This window comes from Balaenoptera borealis (assembly GCF_965194805.1).
Source record: "Balaenoptera borealis genome assembly, chromosome: 9".
Taxonomy (NCBI): domain Eukaryota; kingdom Metazoa; phylum Chordata; class Mammalia; order Artiodactyla; family Balaenopteridae; genus Balaenoptera; species Balaenoptera borealis.
In genome coordinates, this window is record NC_138873.1 from 21,023,041 (window position 1) to 21,047,993 (window position 24,953).

General features: G+C 38.9%; 1 protein-coding gene across 9 annotated transcripts in view; it reads left to right on the forward strand.

Moving 5' to 3' along the window:
* Positions 1–24,953, forward strand: part of PLAGL1 (PLAG1 like zinc finger 1) — a 100,156-nt gene that overhangs the window by 11,376 nt on the left and 63,827 nt on the right. For 2 of the 9 annotated variants that reach the window (XM_082405529.1, XM_082405531.1), the window contains exon 1: positions 622–22,989. The exons of the other annotated variants lie outside the window; for them this stretch is intronic. The gene's annotated coding sequence lies outside the window, so the exon portion shown is untranslated. Of the gene's footprint in view, positions 1–621; positions 22,990–24,953 lie in introns of those variants that run through there. 9 annotated transcript variants of the gene reach the window in all.

Here is a 24,953-nt window from a genome sequence, read left to right on the forward strand (position 1 = left end):
TCTTCTATTAGATTTTATTTTCTTTGTAGAGATTGTTTTTTTTAATGGGATATTGACTAGATACAAAAATTATAAACTATTTTCTGTTTTGACTACTCTGAAACCCTATGTATTTAGTACTTTTAACTTGAGTTCCGTGTCCCTCCCTAAATCCTTCCCTCCCCATTTCTCTCTGAGTGTTTTACTTTCTTCATAGATTTACTTAATATTTGTGCATATTTATGAATACTTTTGTATATTGTTGAACTTTATAATCGGAATTATACAATATAAATTATCCTGAGGCTTCTTTTTTGAGCAAAACTATAATTTCATCTATTTTTATTGGCATAAAGAATGTCATATGCCAAAATTTATTCATTTTCCTGTTGATGGACATTTGGACCTTTTGCTCTTCTAAATGGGTTTGCTATGAACATTCTTGTATGTGTATCCTGGCATACATATACACACGTTTTTCTAGGATTCATACCTAGGAATGGAATTTCTGGGACATTTAATATATACCCCTTTGTATCATTGAATATTACAAATTGTTGGTAAAGTGGTTATGCTATTTGATAAACCCATCACAAGTGTAAACATTCTTGTTAGACTTTTAAATTTGGGGATGTGAAATGGTATCTGACATTTGATTTGATTTGATTTCTATTTATTTATTGGCGCTGCACAGCTTGTGGGACCTTAATTCCCTGACCAGGAATTGAACCTGGGCCATGGCAGTGAAAGCACTGAGTCCTAATCACTGGACCACCAGGGAATTCCCAGCATCTGATATTTTAAATTATATTATCAAAGTACTGATGAAGTCAACCATCTTTTCATTTGTTTCTTGACCATTCTGTTTTATTTCTCAGTGAAATGCTTTGCCCAGTTTTCTTAACATTTACTGTTTTGCCCAGTTTTCTTTTGGATTGTTTATCTCATTTATTTATAATTCTGAGATAATAAGCCTATCTCCAAATTTGTGGTTTGTCTTTTCACTTTCTTTATGTCCTTTCCTCCTCCTCTAGCTGCTTTTGAAAAATTTTTGTCACTGATTTCCAGCAATTTGATTATGATGTGTCTTAATGTGGTTTTCTTTTTCTTTCTTTTTTTAAAAAAACAACTTAGATATAATTTATATGCCATACAATTCACTCATTTAAGGTGTACATTTTTCGACTTTCAGTATTTTCATAGGGTTGTGAATCTGTCACCATAATCAAATCTAAAACATTTCAATACCTACAAAAGAAACCTCATACCCCTTAGTCATCACTTTCAATCCTTCCATCCCCCGGCCCTAGGCAATTACTAATCTGCTTTCTGTCTCTCCATACTTGCCTGTTCTAGGAATTTCATATAAATGGAGCCATACAAGATGTAGGTTTTGTGACTGATTATTTTTCACATAGCATAATGTTTTCAAAGGTCATCTATGCTGTAGCATGTATCGGTACTTCATTTATTTAATTGCCAAATAAAATTTCTTTGTATGGGTATATTATATTTTATTTATCCATTTGTTGAAAAGACTCATTTTTTCCCCATTGAATTGACTTGGCACTCTTGTAAAAAATCAACTGGCCATAGACATATGGGTTTATTTTTAGACTTTCAATTCTATTCCGTTGATCTGTATCTAGTCTTCTGCAAGTACCACATTGTCTTGATTACTGTAGCTTTATAGTAAGTTTTGAAATTGGGAAGGCCGAGCCCTCCAACTTTGATCTTGTTTTGCAAGATTGTTTTGATAATTCTGGTTCCCGGGAATTTCCATATGAATTTTAGGAACTGCTTCTCAGTTTCTACATAGAAGTTAGCTGGGATTTTGATAGATTGTGTTGTACTTATAGATCAATTTCAGGTGTTGCTTTCTTTATTTCTAGTAACGTGTTCCTCATTTCCTTCCGAGTCCTCACTGGTAGCACCATTAATGCCCATATTCTTACTAACAGTCTAAAGCTATCTAGGCTTTCTCTATCATGTTTCTCAAAATTCTTCCAGCTTCCCCCCACTGCCCAATTCCAGGGCTATTCCATATTTTTAGGTATTTGATGTAACAGCATTCCACTTCCAGGCACGAAAGTCTATATTAGTTTTCTATTGCTGCCATAACAAATTCACATAAACCTAGTGGCTTAAAACATTTATTACCTCACAGTTCTATAGGTCACAAGTCTGGGCTGACCCTTCAATAGCTCTTTAGCATTATCTCTCACCAGTCTTTGTGTATTTTAGGCTTTAGTGATAACAAGCTGCTGGTAGTTCCCTGTAGATATCATGTCATTTACATATCTCTGCACTTCTTATGGTGTTCCCTTTACCTAATGTATTAGTGTGGGCTGTTGTAACAGATTACCATAGACTGGGTGGCTTAAACAGTAAACATTTATTTTTCACAGTTCTGGAGGCTGGAGGTCCAAGATCAAAGTGCCAGCATGGTTGTGTTTTTGATGAGGACCCTCTTGTTGGTTATGTCCTCACATAGCCTCTCCTTAGTATTTGTACCCAGAGTGTGAGTTGTGGTCTCATTATCCCCTTATAATTTTTTGATAATCCCATCATAAGTACTCTACCCTCATGACCCCATTGAAACCTAATTCTCTCCCCAAACCCCACCTCCAAATATCACATTTGGGGGTTAGGCCTTCAACATACGATTTTGGGAGGACACAGACATTCAGTCCATAGCATTCTGCCCCTACCCCCCTCAAATTCATATCCTTCTCACAGGCAAAATACATTTATTTGATCCCAACAGCTCCAAAAGTCTTAACCTATTTTAGCATCAACTCTGAAGTCCAGAATCTCATCTAAATATCATCTAGATCAGCTCTGGGTGAGACCTGAAGTATGATTCAGCCTGAGGCAAAATTCCTTTCCAGCTATGAGCCTATGAAACCAACTAGTTATGTGCCCCCAAACTACCATGGTGGGACAGATATAAGATATACTTTCCCATCCCAAAAGGGAGAAGTAAGAAAGAAGGAAGGGATGGTGGGTCTCAACTAAGTCCCTAACCTAGCAAAGCATACTCCATTAGATCTTAAGGTTTGAGAATAATCTTCTTTGGCTGGATGTTGTATCTTCTGGACCTACTGGGGCAATAGTCCTGACTCTGCAGCTGTGCCAGGCTGGGGTCGTGTCCCTACCACTCTGGGTGGGCCTCACCCACACAGCCCTGTTAGGCAGTGGTCCCACCCTTTGAAACCTAGATTGGGGCAGCCTTGCCCTCTCTGGGCCCATGTACTCTGGGTCTGTGGTGGGAATGGCAGCCTGATAATCTCTGCATCTTCTTGAAGTGTCGTTCTTTCTCTTGTCTTGAAGAATAGTGTATGATCACAACCGAATAACTCTATGGTCAGGTCCTGTAGGATCTGAGAAGTCTGACACCCTGCCTTCATTTTGTCCCATCTCTTCCCCCTTCAGTTCAAACTGGCAGTGTTCCTGCTGGGGTGGCTGATTAGGTCAGGTCCATGGTTCACACCCATACTAATCTCCTTATCAAACAGTCAGTCAGACACAGTGTTCTCTCTAAACATATTTCTCATTTTTTTTGCAATATGGATAAGCTGAGACTCTTCCCAATCTTTAAGTTCTTGGTTCCTTTTTGCTTAACAATTTTTTCTTCAATTCCTTTTTCTCTTTTCACATTTTACTATAAGCCATCAGGAGTAACCAATCAGCTCCTTCAAAACTTTGCTTAGAAATCTTTTCAGCTAAATATCCAATTTCATCACTTGCAAATTCTACCTTCTGCAAAACACAGAAACATGAACACAATTCAGCCAAGTTCTTTGTCACTTTATAACAAGGATTGCCTTTCTCCATGGCCCAATAGCGAGTTCTTCATCTCCATCTGAGATCTCATCAGAAAGGCTTTTACCATCTATATTTCTACCAGCATCCGTACATGATTGATTACTTCTGTATTTTCTAAGAAGCTAGACGCTTTCTCTACAGCTCTTCTCTTTGCTTTCTGAGTTCTCACCAGAATCTTCTTTAAAAGTCTCTTCACAGCAATGTTGGCTTTTTCTAGCATGCACCTCAGAACGTTTCCAGCCTCTGTCCTTTACCCAGTTCCAAAGCCCCTTCCATATTTTTAGGTATTTGTTATAACAGCACCCCACTTCTCGGTACCAGTTTCCATCTTAGCTGGTTTGGGCTGCTTTTACAGATTACTATAGACTGGGTGGCCTAAACAACAAACAGTTATTTCTCACAGTTCCAGAGACTGGAAGTCTAAGATCAGGGTGCCAGAATGGTTGGCTTCTTGGTGAGGGCCCTCTTCCTGGTTTTATCCTCACATAGCCTTTCCTTAGCGTGTGCATGCAGAGAGAGCGAGCTCTGGTCTCACCATCCTCTTATAAGAGCCCATCATTGGGAGGTCTACCTTCATGACCTCATCTAAACCTAATTCTCTCCCCAAAGCCCCACCTCCAAATACCATCATATTGGGGATTAGGACTTCAACATGTGAATTTGGGGTGGGGACACAGACATTCAGTCCATAGCACCTATCATGCTCATCCCACTGTATTAGCTGATGTCTTTATTTTCTACATTAATCTATAGAGTAATCTCTTCTAGAAAATTGGATCCTGCTGCTGAGTTGAGCTAAGTGGCTCAACTCTGTGTTCCCATAATAGCATGAGGTTCTTCAGCTTCACTTACTATGTTGTATCAGAATTGTCTTTCACATGTTGGTCATTCATGGATGTGTGGAAATTTATATCTTGTATTATCGGACTTTTGCTATTGTAAACATTGCTTTATTGCCTAACCTTGTTTGTATGTCATATAGCACATTAGTCTAGCTGCAGGATATATTCTTTTTTTTTTTTTTTTTAGGATATATTCTTAAAACTGGAATTGTGAAATCAAAGGGTACACACATTTATACTTTTGATAGATATTGTCCAATTGCTGGGATATACCAATTTATACTCTCACCAGCAATACACGAGGAATGACAGTGCCTTTCTCCAAACCCTTGACAACACTGTATGTGTTAAAATCTTGGAATCTTTACCAATCTGATAAGTGAAAAATCTCAGCATAGTTTTAATTTACATTTCTCTTGTGATGAGCATCTTTTAATAGATTTAAGAGCTATCTCTGTATTCTTCACTAAATGAACTGTGTCTGTTCATATGTTTTGCTCATTTTTCTATTGAGTTGTTGGTCTTTTCCTTACTGATCTGTAGAAGCTCTCTCTATATTAAGGAAATTAGCCCTTTGTCATGAGTCACAGAACCGTCCCTCCCCCCACACCCCGCTCCAGCTTGTTGTCTTTTAACTCTGCTTATAGTGTGTTTTGTCATGCAGAAAATTTGATTTTGTTACATGCTTGAATTTATCAATTTCTTTTTCATGGCTTTAGGAGTTTGTGTCAAACTTAGGAAGGCTTTCCTTACCACAGGAAGTAATTTCAAGTATGTTGAAAGCTTACATTTATTGCATTCTTTGTAATTTAAAAAGTTGATAACAATATAGAAGTTCAATAATTGGAGAATGATTGCTTTAATTGTGATATCGCTACATAAGGGGTTATTATGCAACCTGTATAAATAAGGTTTAGAGGAAGTTGCTCACATGTTTACAAATGAATGTCATGGGGAGATGTTTGTGTTCAGGGTGAGACCAGAATCAAGACCATTTCTATTCCAGATCATCTCCATGACATAAAAAAATGGAAAGGAATAAGTGGAAGGCAAATTAATAATTGTAACTGGGTGGTGAGATTATTTTATTATGATGATTTAAAATGTCTTCTGGTTCTTTGTCAACTTCTAAAACGAGCGTGTCTTTTTATAGTAAGGAAAAATACCACACGGATGGCCCTGCAATTCTGTGTGCATCGTATACTGTGTGCTTTGTAGGATCCACTTGCTTCAGCTACTTGACATTCTCCACACCCTCAGCAGCCCAGCAATGGGACAAAGAAAACCGATAATTGTTTGTCCAGAATAGAGCTAGTTTATCCAGATTTTCTTCTTTTCTTTTTCTATTGTCAGATATCAGGATCTCAGGGAACATTCTCCTTTATGTATTTCACTGTGGAATAAGTGCAGCTCAAATTACAATGGTACCCTAAAGTCAGTGTGTAATAGTGATTTAAAAAAAAAATTCTCTTTGAAATTCTTCCTAGTGGTCTTTCTTTCTTTTAAAATTAAGCCTTTTTTCCCCTTTTTTGCTCTCTACACCCTCGTAACACTTGGGAGAGTATTTCTTCTGGGCTCTGTTGAGTTATAATTTCCAAACAATAAAATGCAGCCAATCTCAATGCTTGAATTTTGACAAATGTGTTTATCCTTAGAGCCGCCACCACAATTAAGATAGAACATTTGCATCAGGAGACTACAGAGGCCTGACTTTAAAATATATATAATTTAAAAGATATAATTATTTTATACTAATATACTCTGGAACACCTACTACAAGGGTGACAGTTAGTTTTAGGTAGAGTTTTCAAAAGAGGTATAAATGTTTGAAAAGTTAATGGCTTATACAGTAACTGTATATAGTTAAATAATTAACTTCACAAAGGAACTCTGCTTTGGTTATAGCATAAAATTGTAATAAGTAAACACGATAAAGAGCCATATGAGCCATTAGTTGAATTCTTTGAGGTGCTGAGACTTCAAAGGGACAGTCTTATGCATTTGGGGTGTTTTGATTTCTTTACATTTCCTAGTCATCTTTTTTTCTTAATCCTGCAAGGCATTTGTTTATGCTCATATCAAAATGAATGATACTCTGAGGCAACTGGGGAGCATTAGCAAAATCCCTTCTTTAGGATCTTATATGTGAGTCTGTAAACATATTAGCAAGACTGGAGAAATTGAGATAATTAGGATAGATATATAATAGCAAGTTTGGCAAACATGATTAAGATTTCCCCACAGAGCAGAGTGTTTCCCGGTAAAGAGATTATTTTAAATATCAAACCTCATTTCAAAAGAGAAACACTTAAAGAAGCTTTCATCTGTTGGAGCAAGAGCCTATGTTTGTGTAAATCAAACCATTGCACAATCTCAGAATCTGAATGTGGAAATTTCATAGATTCTTTTCAGTGTGGTACAGTTAATGCTGGAGGTGGGTGGGAGTGGGGATCAGTGCTGTTATTTTGGCTGTTTTGGTTTTATTCCCTCACATTTCAGGGCTTGGCCACCCTCCTGTTCATTCTGCCCATCAGCTACTTCTCCCCTACTCTTCTTTTGTCCTGTTTTCTCTTTCTCCTTAGCCTCTTTTCTTGGAATTGTAAAAGAAACAAAAAGAAGGCTCTCACTTGCAATTTCACTTTTTATTCTGACTACTGTAGATTGAACTTCTTAAAAACTGTGTACTTCAGATAAAACAATGTTAAAACTAAGTTTTATTAATATGCTTTGCATTTGAGAACCCTCAGGTGAATTGATCCAACCTGGAAATCTAAGTTGAAAGTTACTTCTTCAGTCTTTAGATATTTTTTTTCCTTCTGTTTGCCAGTAGTTACAATGGTTTGCAGGGCATCCAAAGGATTAAATACTAATTTATCTTAAGCATCATTATGTGCTTATGGAATTGATCTAGAGATTAGAAACGAATGTATATCCCAACTCAAAATAACAGCTAAATAGATTTAGTAAGCAATTCAGAGGCTTGGATAATGTTATTGGAAAATCATGGCTATAAGGATTTCTATAAAAATATATTATCAGAAATTTGTTGGGCCATTTATTGAGAAAATTTGTACAGCAAATGAGTGCCAGTTCTCTAAATTTCATAGCCTGGCTGACTATCTTAGCTAGTTAGCTGCCTTAAATTCCTTTGGGGGTATAGTAGTGTATTTGTCTGCTAGGGCTGCCCTAACAAAATACCACAGACTGGGTGGCTTAAGCAACAGAGATTTATTTTCTCATAATTCTGAAGGCTAGAAGTCCAAGATCAAGGTGCCATCAGGGTTAGCGTCTGGTGAGACCCCTTTTCTTGGCTCATAGACAGTTGACTTCTCTCTCTGTCTTCACATGGCCTCTTCTCTGTGGGTGTGGATAGAGAGGTCTCCAGTGTCTCTTCCTCTTCCTATAAGGATACCAGATCTATCAGATTTGAGTCCCACCATAGGACCTCATTTAACCATAATTACCTCTCTAAAGGCCCTATTTCCAAATACAGTCATATTTAGGGTTAAGGCTTCAACATATGAATTTGGATGGGGGGCATAACTCAGTCTTTAACAGGTAGAATAAATTATAAGTAAATAATTATAAGTATGCAGTGATACTACTTGGGCTAAGATTGTGTGAACTAGTTAGCATTGTACCATTTTTTTTTATATGAATCATAGAAAATAGTTCATTATGTTATAGTTAAAATTTTTTTTTTTTTCTTCAAGATTTACTTGGTTCTTTTCTCCTGCTAAACTTAAGCTCCTTGAGGCCAGGGACATACCTTATTGCAGTAGCTTTCAAGTTCTTTTGTCTTTAATCTAAATTAAATGCATTTTACATCATAATACAGGACAAACACACACATACTCAAAATAATTTCTCAAAGCAAAACCTTATTATGGAAATTGTGATTTTTTTTTTTTATCCTTTCATTTCAATAGGGAAAAAATGCTGCTTGTGACCCACTAGATTGATTTCATGACCCACTAGTAATTTGTGACCCACTGTTTCGAAAACGGTGGCTTATTAGGTTTTGGTTGATAATACTTTACAGAGCTCCTGGCACATAGTAGGCCTTCTGTAAATGTTTATCAATATATGAATGATTGAGTTGCATGAGTAATAAGGAGCTAGAGTAAACTAGAGAAATTCTTTAGAGGCAGATTTTGTCGATTACTTGTTGTCCTTTATTACTTAGTATTCCTATTGGCTTCTATTCGTGGCAGTGTTCCCAGACTGACTGAATTCAAACCTCTTTAGGTGGCAAGTGTTTTGTTTTTTTTTTTTAATACTTTTTATTTTAGAGTAGTTTTAGATTTACCAAAAAAGTTACAAAGGTAGTCAAGAGAGCTCCCAGATACCCAGCACCCAGTTTCCCCCATTATTAACATCTTTCATTTCTATGGTATATTTGTCATGATTAGTGAAGTGAGCCAATAATGAGATGTTATTATTAACTAAACTCCATACCTTATTCATATTTCATTAGTTTTTCCCTAATGTTCTGTTTCTGTCCCAGGATCGCATCCAGGATAGCACATACATTCAGTCCTCTTATCTCCCTAGGGACCTCTTGGTGGGGACAGTACCTCACATTTTCCTCTTTTGATGACTTTGACAGTTTTCAGAAGTACTGGTCAGGAATTTTGTGCAAAGTCCGTCAATTTGGGTTTGCCTGGGTTTGTTTTCTTCACAGTTAACTGGGCTTTTGGGGAAGAAGACCATAGAGGTAAAGGAAGAGGATACGTGCTGTGAATATGACTTATTACTGTCGATGTTGACCTTGATCACCTGGCTGAGATGGTGTTTGTCAGGTTTCTCCACTGCAGTGTTCCCTTCTTCCCCTTTCCATACTGTACGTTTTGGAAGGGAGTCACTGTGTGCAGCTCACACCCAGGCAGTGGGGGTTACACTACCTCCTCGAGGGCAGAATGGCTACACAAATTATTGGGAATTTCCGTACACAGGATTTGTCTATTCTCCCTCCTTATTTATTTATTTATATCAGTATGGGCTCATACTGATATAAATGGATGTGTTATTTTATACTTTGGCTTGTAATTCAACACTGCATGAATTATTTTGTTGCTCAGATAGTTCCAGTTTTGGTCATTGGGAACTCTTTCAGGTTGGCTCCTGTGTCCCTTTGAGATACTGCCATCATCATTTTGTTTTTGAGCACTTCCCTGCTTACTGGCTTTACAAGATGCTCTAGGTTTATCTTGTGTACTCCGTGTCCCAGCCGTAGAATCAGCAATTTCTCCAAGGGGGCAGATTTCTTTTATCGGAGGATGTTATTGGAAAGAAAGATCTGAGCACTGGGTGTGCTCTTTGCTATGGTGTGTCACTGCATCTGGGTCTTCTCAGACAGAGATAGGAAATATGAACCTGTGTATTACACATATCTCTAACTATTTCTATATCCATCTGTATCTTTGTTAAGCTAAACATGAGCTCATAATGATATCTCTGACTCTAATCCAGTATGACATGGCTTATTCTAGCCTTCCCCTCTTTCTCATCTGTAACCTTCCTCTCCAACAGTGAGAGAAACTTGGCTCTCAGCATCCACCATCTATTTACTAATTTTTCATTCCAGTATGTGGTTTCAGAACTGTTAATTTGTACCCCCATGGGAAACAACTTTACCAACTAGAGTGCAGCCCTTATGTACAGTTCCTCTTGTCTTTAGTCCCTTCCAAAGTTACTTAGGTCATCACCCTTTTTCTCCAACCCACTTCAGTGAATTTATGCCATACATTAGCAGTGGATTCTTTTATCACAATCTGCATTTCATTCTGGGATCCCTTGACCTCCTGGTTGATTTTTTTTAAGTTTGCATACATTAAGGTTTACTTTTTATGCTATATAATTCTATGGGTTTTGTCAAATGCATCGTGTTATATATCCATTACTACATTACCATACAGAATAGCTTCACTGTCCTAAAAAATCTTCTGTGCTTCACCTAGTCAGTACTCTTCCCTACCCAAATGCCTGGTGAGTTCAATCTGGTTTTCATCTTTACAGTGTTCCCTTTTTTAAAATGTTATATGAACAGAAACATACAGTACGTAGTCTTTTGAAACTGGATCCTTTTACTTAGCAATATGATTTAAGATTCTTCCATGTCATTGCATGAGTTAGTAGCTCATTCCTTTTGATTGCTGAATAATATTCTGTAGTATGGATGTATCATAGTTTGTTTATCCATTCATCTGCTGCAGGATATCTTGCTTGCTACCAGTTTTTGGTGATTATGAATGAAGTTGCTGTAAACTTTCATGTACATGTTTTTTGGGCAGATATAAGCTTTCCAATCAGTTGAGTAAATACCAAGGAGGGTGGTGGCTGGATGGTATGGTATGTTTATGTTTAGCTTTGTAATAAACTGTCAAACTGTCTTCCAGAGTGGCTGTACCATTTTGCATTCCCACCAGTATGATGGATTGTTGCTCTACATCCTTGGCAGAATTTGGTATTGTCAGATTTTTTGCTTTTAGCTGTTCTAGTAAATGTGTAGTTGTATCTTGTCTTAATTTGCATTTCCCTAATGACAAATGATGTTGAGCATCTTTTCATATGCTTTTATGTCATCTGTATATCTCCTTCAGTGAAGGGTCTATTCAGATCTTTTGCCCATCTTTTTAATTGACTCGTGTTCTTATTGTTTAGTTTTAAGTACTCTTTGTATATGTGCTTATAAGTCCTTTATCAGATATGTGATTTGCAAATATTTTCTCCCAGTCTGTGTCTGGTCATGGGCATGTGGGTTTTAAAAAAGTTTTTTGGGTGATTCTGAACTTCTAGTTCAAAGTCCCAGACCTGATTGAAATAGGAGAGTTGGATCACCTCTTCAGCTACCTTCTCCACTCCCTTTCCACTTCTTACTAGTTAGCCTCTCTGGATCTTGATGGCCTCATCTGTAAAGTGAGGAATATTAATTTACCTTCCAGAGAGCGGGTATCTTTCAATTTTCAGTTCTATGATTCCGTGACCACCTGACCTTTTGAAACCCTCCTGGAATGCTACCAGTATACAGTTAAATCTCCTTACCTTTCTAATTGCTTTCACAAAGGAAAAGAACTGCGTGATCCCGACATCGAGAGCCTTTTATTTCTTTGTGGAATTTTATTGCTCCCACTGCCTAAAACTCAACTGTTATGATGGCATGCCAAAGTGAAATAAATCTGTCAGTAACTTTAAAATGACAGTAGGACAGAAATCTACTGGATCATGTCCCAGAGGTACTGCTCGTAGAAATGAACTCCATGTTTACCGTGTATTATAACTTTGTACACTTGTAGGTAGGTGAGAAAACAATTTGGCAGTTTAGAATTTCTCTCTATCCTTCCTCTGTGTAGTTACTCCATCATTAAAAAGCAGATCCCATTTCTATAAAACTCGGGGTTTTTTTCCCTGCAAAAATGTCCCCTGAAGGGCAGAACAGAAAAACTACAAGTTATTAGACTCACAAAGAGTAAGGGTACAGTACCTTGAAGGTTATCTACAGATGGAATAATTTTAGATATTAATTAAACCTTAGAACAGTAACACAAAAAGTACAAAAATAATTGCTAAAATTTCCTAACAAAATTGAACTTGTGGAGGCTCTTATACCATCCCGTGGTGTTATCAAATAAATGTGGGACGTGGAGACCCTTTTCAACTTCAATTTTAGTGCAATGCATTATAAACTCAAACCTCATAGTCAGACAGTCCTATTACCCATTTAGTTTCTGTTTCTGGCTTCTGCCATTATGCCCATGTTGTCTTATCTTAATGATTTTGTGGGAGTAGCATAGCACAGGCTCTGGAATCAGAAAGAGAGAGTTTAGAACTTCATTACTTATTAGCTGAGAGATTTTTGGCAAGTTCCTTAACCTCCCTAAACTTTGTTTCCTCATGTGTACCATGTAGATAATAATAGCACCTACTTGGATTGCTGTGTCAAAGAAACTAATATAACTTAAAGGGTGCTTGGTGCAGTGCCTGGCATAAATTTGTTGCTGCTGCTGCTACTACTACTCGTTTAGATGAGGTCACCTAGGTGTTGTATTTTGAGTGAGAATATCAGAGGACCAAAGACATTTCAGGAGCCTGTGAAAGAGACTGTTGTTGAAATTCCCTGGCAAAATCATCCTTGTAGAAACTCTTACCCTTCCCAAGAGGCTCAGAAGTAATGGTCAGAGAAGTAAGAGAAAAACCCAGAGAGAAGGGTACCATTGACACTGAGAGAGGGTTATTCCAAGCAGGAAGGAGTGGGGAATAGCACCAGAGGCTGCAGAGAGATCCCAGACAAAAGGGATTGGCTTACCAAGTACAGAAGGGCATCCATGGAGTAGTGATGGAGACAGGATAGCTGACAGCTGGGGGTTCAAGACTGAGGCATGAAGGATGCTGAAAAAGTAGAAAGCCCAAGTGGAGGTTACTCTCAAGAAGCTTGGAGGGGAAGCAGGATTATAAAATGTAGCTAGAGGTGATCTGGGATTTGGGTTTTAATTTTTTTTTTTTAATTTGGGAGAAACTTTAATATGTTTGTTTATAGAGGAGAAAGCCAATGGAGAGTTAAAGATGGGAGTTTGAGGAGATACAGGGGTGCTGACTGATGGAATAAGTTTTTTGAAGAGTTGGGAAGGCATGAGAATTTACAGGACACACGGAGGAAGGAGCTCTGGACAAAAGAAGGGGCAGGATGGGTGATATAGACAAGCTCATAAATAGTGGGAAGGCGAGGAAGGTGAGAGTTTGTTCTCAATAATCTCAGCTTTCCAGGAAATAGGAAGGTGGTGAGGGTGTTGGAGATAGTTTGAAGAGAGGGATGAAAGTTTAGAAAAGCTACCCATCGAATGGGATTGAGCTGACCTGGCGATATCAGGCAATATCCGTCTTCATGAATGTCTTCATTTGTGGGAGTTTTCCCAGTATTTCTCAACAGAATATGGGAGCATCATAATCAGATGGTTAAATCTGACCTTGTGTTTTTAATAATTTTTTGTGGTTTTGAAGCTTTTCAAGATAAAAAAATTGAAAGAATGAATTCCCCTGTACCCTTGGCATGGATTCACCAATTGTTAACATTTTGCCACGTTTGCCTTATAACACTTTCATATATAATAATTACGTTGTTGAACTGGTTAAGAGTAAGTCAGACTTTATGATTGTTTAATCTTAAATACTCCAGCATTTATCTCCTAGGAACAATGACATTCTTCATAACCACATAACAGTGATAATACTCAAGAAATTTAACATGGTCACAATACAATTATTAAATGGATAGTCCATATTCAAGTTTCTCCAAATGCCTTTATAGCTTGAAAAAAAATCCAGGGTTTTTAGAATCAAGCATTGCATTCAGTGTAGTGTTTTTCATCTCATTTAATCTGGAAGAGTTTTTAAGCCTTACTTTGTCTTTCATAACACTGATGTTTTTGAAGCATACAGTCTAGTCATTTTTTTTGAAGATCCATCAATTTTGGTTTGTCTGTTTCCTCATTGTAAAACTTGGGTTTTGTGTTTTTAGCAGGACTACTACATATGTTATGTTGTATTCTTATCAGTGATTGCATCGAGGCACACTCAATTTGTTCCATTATTGGTGATACTAAATTTGATAATTTGGCTGAGGTGGTATCTGGTAGGTTTCTTTACTGTAAAGTTACTGTTTTCACCTTTTAAATTAAGAAGTAACTTGTGGGGAGATAGATGCTTGGGAACTATGTAGACTATGTAAGTATCCTATTCTTCAATTTTTACCCTCTAGGGTAAAGGTGTAGGAGTTTATGTGTTAAAGCAAAAGCTTAAGAGTCACTGGGGACATTTTGGGAGGAGGAGGAAAATATATCTTCTGATAATCACGTGTAATTATTGGTGAAGTTCATGGACTAAGAGTTCAAGGTATCAGCCTGCTAACTCCGAAAAGGAAAGGAAAATTTTAAATAAGATGAACAGTAAAGAATATGATGAAGGAGTTATGTAATTAGTGCAAGGCAGTTCATTGTTGTTTTAATTTTTAAGTGTGTTTTTAAAAGTTTTAATGAAAAGTGTATGATAGATTGAAAGCAAAATAATATATGGTGCCGCCGTTCAGTCTTAGATGCTCAGTAATTCTCCTGTTTTAATCCTCTTCCTTTATGGATCTCAGAGTCTGCATCTTTCTCAGTTCAGTTTATCCAGATAAGAACTCTCTGGTTTCCTCTGGGGGTCGGGGTGGCATGTTTACCTGACTACAGGAGGGACCCGGTCACCCAGTTGTTCTGTATGCAAAATAAAAACTTTCAACCAATGCTTTTCTGACAGCCTCATACCTCGACTTCTTACTCTCTGGCACTGCTGAGTGTCCAGCCCCTGGGGGTTGGGGGGGGGGGGCTCTTCTCCATTCCTAAGTCAGTTACTGCTCTTGCATTTGCTTTTCGTCTTTCAAAATTCATTGAACTCTTTCCAAGACAGCTCATGTCTCTCCTCTGATGTCCTTGTTTTGGCGGAGGTCTGGAAGAGAGATAAGATAAATAGATACAGTCAGCCTCCCATATCCTTTTACTTTAAAATGAGTGGCTAGTACTCCTAAGTTATGAAAAGCCTCTACCCCCTTCCCTATTTCTTGTATCATCTTGCTTATTGCAGTTGAATTTTATGATGAAATTTTAATTATAGTAGAGAGAAAACTAGAATAACTATCAATATTTGGCATTTGTGTACTGCTTTTATTTCTTTGCTCCAAAGGCCAGCCTTTGGTCAATCATTGTCAGCTTAGTTTTTTTCATGCCACATGAAACAGGAATGAAAATTGATGCCATTGATTCTATTTTAAATCACTTCTGACTGGTCCTGGTTGCTTATTAATAAAAGGTGAAAGTTTGGGGTTGTTTTTTTCACTTTTAATGTGGTATTTTCATTTCAAGCTAGACACTGAATTTTCCTACTTAAAACTTTAAAATTCATATCCACACTTTGTATAATTTGAATCACATCAGTACATTTTACTATAGAAACAGAAAACACATAGCTGCTTAAATCAGTGGGCCAGGCTTACTAACTTCTTTGAGAGCCACAAGTGGCTGTGTTCTTCCATCTCATGTACCATCCTGGTCTTTGATATATGGCTAAGCAACATGATTATTTTGTTGCACTTTCCAACAGGCATGTAACAGAAAATCTTTGCCACATAGTGTAAAAAATGTTGACATATATCAAACATCACCTGGTGAGCTTACTGCGTTCACCAAATATCAGTCGGTTGAAGAAAGAAATGGACATTAGTCAGTGTTGCTTTGGGAAATATAAAAAGATGTTCTCATGGAGGGCTGTTTGAGGAAGTGATGCCTGGCTGAAGAAGTCATTGCAAACAGCGACAAGAGCAGGGAACGGGGAAGAAATCCCGTGAGCCGAGAATTACAGTCTCTCAAAAAGGAGAAGTGACTTGAAGGTTGAGAGGCTAGCCTATGGCCAGTGAGAGGTAGTTTGGCCAGAAGCCATGGGCCTTAGAAGAACTGTATGTTTATATGTATTTGAAAGTGTTATGTTTCGGTTAGAGAAAATTAAATCTAGAGGCACCTATTGAATATTTATTGAGTTGAATTTACTAGAAGATAAAGTTGTTATGGTTTAAATCTGTTAAACATAATGCATACTGTGTAATGAAAGAACACTGGATTAGGAGTCAGAGGATTTGAGTTTCATCCCTGCCGCCTAAATCCTCCAGGTGAGAAAATGAATTGATAAAGTACAAGGCAGTACTAATGAAAAAGTCAACAAAAGCAGAAGGTGATTTCTAATGCAAACTGCTGTGGATGAAGAGAAAAACAGTCTCCCGTAATTTCTTTCTCCCCATTCCATGCAAGGAAAAATAGAAAATTTTTAATAAACTTCATTGAGGTTTAATGTCCGTAAATAACAAGATGCACCTATATTAAGTGTATCATTCAGGGAGGTATGACATATATATATCTCCATGTAATCATCTCACTGATCAAGATATAGACCATTTCTGTTCCTGCAAGGTTCCCTCATGCTCCCCCTCCATGCACCCTGGGAAACCGTTGATCTGCTTTTTGTCACTCTGTAGATTAGATTTTCCCCCCAAAATTTCATATATGGAATCACATAGTACATATGTCTTCTTTTATGTGTAGCTTTTTTTACTCAGCATAATGTTTTTTAGATTTATCTATGAGATGATCATCAATTTGCTCATTTCATTACTGCCCTTGGGGTTGTTTTCAGTTTGGGGCTAATAGGAATATTTGTGTACAAGTCTTTTTTTTTCTTAAATTTATTTATTTTATTTATTTATTTTTGGCTGTGTTGGGTCTTCGTTGCTGCATGCGGGCTTTCTCTAGTTGCGACGAGCGGGGGCTACTCTTCATTGCAGTGCGCGGGCTTCTCATTGCAGTGGCTTCTCTTGGTGCGGAGCACGGGCTCTAGGCGTGCGGGTTTCAGTAGTTGTGGCACGTGGGCTCAGTAGTTGTGGCTCGCAGGCTCTAGAGCATGGGCTCCGTAGTTGTGGCGCAAGGGCTTTGTTGCTCCGCGGTATGTGGGATCTTCCCGGACCAGGGCTCGAACCCGTGTCCCCTGCATTGGCAGGCGGGTTCTCAACCACTACTCCACCAGGGAAGTCCATGTATAAGTCTTTGTGTAGACGTGTTATTAATTCTCTTGGATGAATACCTAGGAGTAGAATTGCAGGGTCATGCAGTAAGTGTATGTTTAACGTTATATGAAGCTTTCAATCAGTCTTCCAGAGTGGTTGTACTGTGCTATGTTCCCACCAACAGTGTCTGAGAGTTCTTGTTTTCTCCCTTGTTGGCAACACTTGGAATTGTCAGTCTTTTAAGCTTTAGTCATTCCACTTGGTATGTACGGTATTTCACTATAATTTTAATTTGTGTTAGTCATTGAGGAAATGATGTTGAGAGTCATTTATGTGCTTATCGGCCATAGATATGTCTTCTTTGGTGAAGTGTCTTTTCCAGTCTTTATCCATTTTCATTGCGTTGTTTATCATTGAGTTGTATGAGTTCTTCAAATACTCTAACAAGTTCTATGTTAATACTTTTTTTTTTAAAGCTTTTTTTTGATGTGGACCATTTTTAAAGTCTGTATGGAATTTGTTACAGTATGCTTCTGTTTTATGTTTTGGTTTTTTGGCCACGAGGCATGTGAGGTCTTAGCTCCCCGACCAGGGATCAAACCCACACCCACTGCATTGGAAGGTGAAGTCTCAACCACTGGACCGCCAGGGGAGTCCCACAAGTCCTATGTTAGAGATATCCATTGTGAATATTTTTCTCCCAGTACGTGGCTTGACTTTTCAATTCCTTAATGCTTTCTTTTGAAGAACAGAAGGTTTTATTTTTGGTAAAATCCAATTACCAATTTATTCTTTTGTGGTCATTGCTTTTTGCATCCTAACCAAACAATCTTTGCCTGTTCCTATGTTTTCTTCTGCAATGGTGCTGTCAAACAGAAATTATGTGAGCTACACATGTAACTTTTTCTAGTAGCCACATTAGAAAACTAAAAAACAATTGGAGTTAGTTTAAATCATATATTCTATTGAAACCAGTACGTCCAAAATACTGTCATTTCAACATGTAATCAGTATAAAAATTATTAATGAAATATTTTACATTCTTTTTTATCCTAAGTCTTTGAAAGCTGGAGTATAGTTTATCCTTACAGCACATTTCAGTTTGGACCAGTCACATTTCAAGTGCTCAATAATATGGCTAGTGGCTACTATATTGGACAGGGCAGTAATAGAAGCTCCTGCTTTTTTTTTTAGGTCTGTGATCTAATTTTTGTGTATGACGTTAAGTGTAATTTTTTTTTTCTCCATACAGTTAACCAGTTCCCATACCATTTATCTTTTTCCAATGGAATTATGTTGTATCTTTGTCCAAAATCAATAGATCATATGTGTGGGTCTATTTCTGGACTCAATATATGTTTCCATTTATCCTTAAGCCAGTATGATCCAGACTTGATTATTGTAGCTTTGTAGTAGGCCTTAAAATCAGTTAGTGTAAGTCTTCCAACTTTGTTTCTCTTTTTCATTTTCACTCTTCTACGTTCTTTTCATCTCCATGTAAAGTTTAAAGTCAGCTTGTCAATTTCCACAACAAAGCTGACTGTGAATTTGCCTATTATAAGAGGGTTGAAAGATGGATCCCCAAGAGATATATCCATATCCTAACCCCTGAAACTGTGAATGTTACCTTATTTGTAAAAAAGGGGTCTTTGCAGATGTAATTAAGTTAAAGATCTTGAGATGAAGCGAGATCATCCTGAGTTATTCAGGTGCATCCTAAATCCAATGACAAGTATCCTTATAAGATAGACGCACACGGGAGAAAACACACGACACTCACAGAGGAGAAGGCGATGTGAAAATAGAAGAAGGCAATGTGAAAATAGAGGCAGAGATTGGAGTGATGTGGCCAGAAGCCAAGGAAGCCAAGGAAGCCAAAGAATGCCAACAGCCACCGAAAGCTGGAAGAGGCGAGGAAGGATTCACCTCTAGAGCCACTAGAGGGAGTGAAGCCTCGCTGACACCTTGATTTCGGACTTCTGGCCTCCAGGACTGTGAGAGAATACGTTTCTCGTTTTAGCCACAAATTTATGGTAGTTTATTGTAGCAGCCATAGGAAACAAATACATCCAGTATCAGGTTGAGGAAGTTCCATTCTTTTCCTAGTTTTTTTTTTTTTTTTTCAAGAATGGGTGTTGGATTTTGTCAAATGCCTTTTCTGCATCAACTGAAAAATCTTTTTTCCTGCTATTTTGTTAACATGGTCATAATCTATATAGACTCTCTGCTTTCATGGTATTAATTTTAGTATGATCATAGCTGTTACTCCAGTGACACCGGTTTGTGAAAGTGTTGGGTCCTAACACATTGTTTCAAATGGTAAACATGTCAGCATGGATCTTCTTGCTTTATATTTGCTAAAGACATTTTAGGAAGTCATTGAAGAGTCGGGAGAACAAAACTGTATCTCAGAATACTTAGAAGAGAAAAACCATGATCGTAAAATTTATCCTGAATGGTTCTCTATAACATGGACCACACTGGTAACCCACTGGTCCAATTTGGCCTTGAGAGATACTTCAGTTGGCTTCCATAGTGCTTCCAAAATTAAGGAATTTTATATTGAAACACTATATACCATGCTTTTCCTGAAAATTATATACACTTGGCAATGCTGGCCTGAGCTGTATAGAATCTGCCCCTTACACAAAGAATGATCTTTTCACTTTACCATAATCCCGCTCTTTTTTGTTATAAACTCCATAGAGATTTGAGTTTACAACCTTTGCTCTAGAACCTTTGTTGGAGCACATTGTAATGCCAAGGCATGTGTCACTGAGGGAAGGCCTGGAGAAAAGGAGGGTGTCACAGTTGCCAGGTCAAAATATTCATGTTCCAAGAGAACTTTGTGGAAATAACCTAAAGGTAAAAAAGGATTTTCATATAATTCATTACCAACAGGAGAGACAGTCTGATTGATGACTTGTGGATAAAGATGGGACAAAGAAGCATTAAGAAAAATCAAAACCCTAAACCACACAAAGAAAACAGCAAAAAACAAACAACAAAATCCTCACCTACCGCAAACAAAGAAAGAAGTACAACCTTATGATGTAAAATGTGAGAAGTGATGGCAAAGCAAAGATGCCAAAGAGTCTGCAGATGTGTGGTGTCTATATCCCTCCACCCCCCTGCAAGACATACTGAGGAAAAAGATGATCAGACCAAATCCTGAGAATTTTCACAGATGTCCTCCAACTGGGAAAGAAGTCAGTGACATCCTTGTGAAACATCAGGGAACCTTTACATACCACTGTTGGATCTTGCCCAAAGCAGGACAGTTTGCCACCTTCTGGGGTACTGTGCTGAACTGGGCAAATGAACTGAAGCTTATAGGCATGGAATATTCTCTTGGCTGGCTTGAAGGTGGACTGGTGAGGACTTAAAGGAACCTCAGAAGTGATGGCTGATTTTCCCCAGCAAGCTCTGTATTCATCTTCAATCAGAGTTCTACAATCCCCCATCTTCCTAAAACCCTCAGGTCACAGAAAAGGTAGATAGAAACAACACTCAGCTCTAAAACTGAAGCTCTGGATAGGGAAGACAAACACATCTCAGGTGAAGAGGAAAGTGCACTGGGAATTCACTCTCAGTATGTTAGTGCAAAAACAAGGTCTGTTGTTAACGTTTAAGGATAAGCAAGATAAAAGATATGACATAGCTGTTGTGTAAACATGTTATAACATGGGAGATGGGGGTGAGAAGCAAGGAAAATAGCATGCAGAAGACAGATGAAGAACCAAGTCTGGAAGAAAACACAACAAAGGAACAGAAATTTATATTCCTTATATGTGTTTGACTCAACAGAAAAAATAGTATGATTTCACAAAGTAGTTCAAGGACAATGTGAGAATGTGATGAAAAAGGAAATTGTATAGCTGAGAAAATCGATTTTCAAAAGAACATAATTTTAATCCAATAAGCTAGAAAAACCAATGAACAGAATTTTTTTAGAGAATCACAGTGAATGCAAATCAAAAGAAGATGGATACGGAAAATAAAGATCAAGTATAAGAACAACTGGTGACTGTGAAGTAGACAAGCCAACCAATGAAAGATAAATTTATTCAGATATATAATATGAATGGGATACTATACTACGAAGAATGGAATCTGTAAGTTGAAAGATCATACTGTATACTCGGGGGAAAAAAACTGATACAGAATAATTGACACTGAGACATAGCCCAGTTAAGGATATACAGGATACTTTAATGATAATTCTTCAGGCATCCAAGCAGAAAAATCAGATCACCTCCCAGGGAAAATCACATAGGATTCAGTTCTCTCCACAGAAATCTATGATGTCAAAAATCAGTGAAGCAGTTACCTTCTTTTTCTGTTAGGTGTTGAAGGAAGGTGTGAATCCAAAATATTTGCCTCGCTCCGTTTTTTTTTTTTTTAATGTGTAGAGATAAAAAGCAGATAAAACATTATAAGCGCTCCTTAAGAAAACAACTTGAAAAAGAGCAGTCCATCAAGCAATGAATAAAAATAATTCAGGAACGGATACGTTATGATGAACACTGAATTCATTTAAGTACAGAATTAAGACTGACCATCTGGGAGAATAAGGTGGTGGAGCACTTGTAAATGTACTAAGCGCTGGTAAGCCAAAAGTAATACAAGCGATGGAAATCCGGAGATAGCGGTGAAGGTGCATAGACCTGTGAGATGTTCTTACGTCATATTTCAGAGCTATGGGACTGTTTGAAACCTGAAGTGAGCTCCATATTACATGAAGGCCTAGAAACATTTAAGTCTTTTTACTTAGTGTTTACAGGCCTCTTTTAGGCACGTGTATCTTGCAGGGAAGAAAGCAACCGCTGGAGATTTGCTTGTTTCTTTTTCTTAAATCCAAAGAACATTTTAAAATTACTTAAAGCATACACAGAATGATTCCACAACTATAAAATAATTTCCGTCTAATCTTTCTGCGCCTTAGTCTCTGCAGCTGTTAAGACCGGGAGGAGTAGTTTTTCTCACTGGGGGGTCGTGAGGATTGCGTTTATTTACCTGTGAAGCGCTTAGCACAGTGCCTGGCTCACATTTAGTGGGCACATTTAGGCTGCCATGATTTCCACGCGGCACGAATAGGAGAATAGGAGGTAAGTTTGGCCTATTGCAGTGTTCTCCTAGCATCTGTCGTGTTTCTCATTTATGATTTGGCTCTGGGCGGTTCATCCTGGTGGTGACTTAAGTGAACAGTCCCCGATACGGTACGGGGCTTCGGGCTGGTTCGGGTCTACCTGCGCCAGCTCTGCACCTGGGCGACCTTGGCTTAGCCCACACGGATGACTCAATCGGCCAGGCGTCTGGGCGCCTGTCCTCTTCCTCCGCCCAGGCCGCCGACCCCCTGGCTCCCCAGCGGGGCCTCCTCCTGCCACGTGACGCCCCCGCCAGGGGCCCCAGCGCCCTCCTCGCGGACGCGCCGTTCCGGCTCCCGGGCTCCGCCTGTGCGCGGCCTCCTCGGCGCAGCCATCCTCGCGGCTGCCGAGGGCGGCAAAGCCCACGGCATCTGCCATTTGTCATTCAGCCCGTCGGTACCGCCCCAAGCCTTGATTTAGACACGTCTGGGGCGGATTCTGGCCTCACTCTCCTGGCGGACAGACGGACGGACGGACGGGGCGGCTCTCCTCCCAGCCCGGCGGACCGCGGGCCTTGGCGCGCGGGGCGCTTCCCCGGGTCGCCGTCATGGCCGCGGAGGCGGCGCGCCCGAGCTGCCGCGCCTGAGTTCCGGGGGGCTCCGGACCCCGCAGGGTAGGTGTGGGGGGCTCGCGGCCGCGCTCGGGGGCCGTGGGGCCGCGGCCGGCCTGGGGACGGCGGGGTGGCGGCGTTGCCGCGGAGCGAGGACCGCGCTGGGCTCCGTGCCGCGCTCGGGAGGGTGTGCCGGTGCCGACGCGCCGTGTACGTGACGGGGTCCGGGGCTCCTCGGGACGAAGTGTGAAACTCTGACGAATTGTCACCGGGCAAGCCAAGTGGGCTCGAACAACAAATTCTTTCGCCTGGTCGTTTTTAATGCCACTTTTTGAAGCGCTCGCGTATAGTTGGTATGCGGTAAATAGACCTCGGTTTTTGAAACCTGGCAATCTAACCTTGCTAAAAGGCCAGGAAAAAGTCTGTGAAAAGTAATAATGTGACTAAACATGAAATGTTTGCGTTTACATTCATTATGGAAAATGTGACTCGTTTTACGCTTTAGTATTAGGGACCCTATCAGGTATGCTCTTAAGACTGTTGTAAAATGTGGGCTCTTAAAATTTTCCTAGGATAACTGATAATGCAACTTTGGTTATTTAGTCTCAGCATCAAACTTTAAGGGCAGTGCTGGGGTTTTTTTTTTTACTTCTTAATAAACATACTCCTGTAATTTTGACCTTTTTTTTTTTTCCCAACAAATGTGTTACTTTTATGTTTTAGGAAACCAATAAAAATTAAAAATAGAAACACTCAGCTTAGGTCCTCCTTCTTCCAGGAATCCTTCTCTAACCCCTCCCTCCCCAGGCAGGATCGGAGGCCCCTCCTGTGAGCTTTCTGGGGCCTCACTGAGGTCCTGGTCCCTTATGTCCTCCCCCCCCACCCGCCCCCCCTACTGTGTATTAACCCATCAGTCTCGCTCGGAGCCCAGTGGATACTTAGCACATGGTAAGTGATTAATACTGTTTAACGACCAAAGGAAAAGATAAAACGAGCTGATGTTTCACAGTTTTAGCTCTAAAGTTATAGAGTGGTAAATTAGATAAGAACATTTACTTAAAGTTAAGGATCTAGAAAAGTTGACAACATCCGACGTCCGTGCTGCACGTCCTAGCAGTTCCACTCCTGGGTATTTATCCTGTAGCATGATGTTTTTCAAAGCTTGAAGCCCATTTAGTGGGTCGTGAAATCAGTTAAGTGGGTAAGGATCAGAATTTGTAAAACACGAACCAACAGAGAATAGAAAATATCAGAATGTGTCTCAGGTCATAGGGTATTTGCTTCATGAAACTTTTCTTTTTTCTTTTTTTCCCTCAGTTTTATACACACACAGATGTGTGTCATGATGTAAAACGTCATTCCTCAGTATGAGTCATGGTCAAAAAAGTTTGAAAGCCACTGCCCTAGATAAATTTTCATACATATACAAAAGCAGACGTGTACAAGAGGGTTTACTATAGTGTTATTTGTAAAACCCCAAAGCTGGAAGCGACCTTCATGTCCATCTGAAGGAGGAAGATAAATTATACTGCAGTCATAAAATGGAACCCACCCAGTACAGTGGTGAATGAAGTAGTTTTGTGTCTTAACACAAATGCGTCTCAATAATGTTGAGCCAAAAAAAAAAAAAAAAAAAAAAAAAAGCAAGTTGCTGAAGAAGACTATGATCTATGTGAAATTCAGAACCTGGTGAAATAAAGCTGTTGTTAGGGGTGCATACATAGGCATTAAAAATAGTAAAGAAAAATTGTAAAGAAATTAATACCATAAAAGTCAAGTTAGTGATCATCTCCTGGGGATGAAGAGGGGGAATATGAATGTGAAGGGACACACTGCAAGGTTTTGGGATGCTGAAAATGCTTTTATCTCCTGACCTGGGCAGTGGTGACATGGGTGTTTGCTTTATAACTCTCTGTTAAATGCTACATGTAATGTCTGTATATTAAATTTCCCCCAAAGTATATTAAAATATGGGTGTCACAAAATGAAGAAACCTGAAGCTGTCCAGCTTTTCTTTAAAAAAAGAA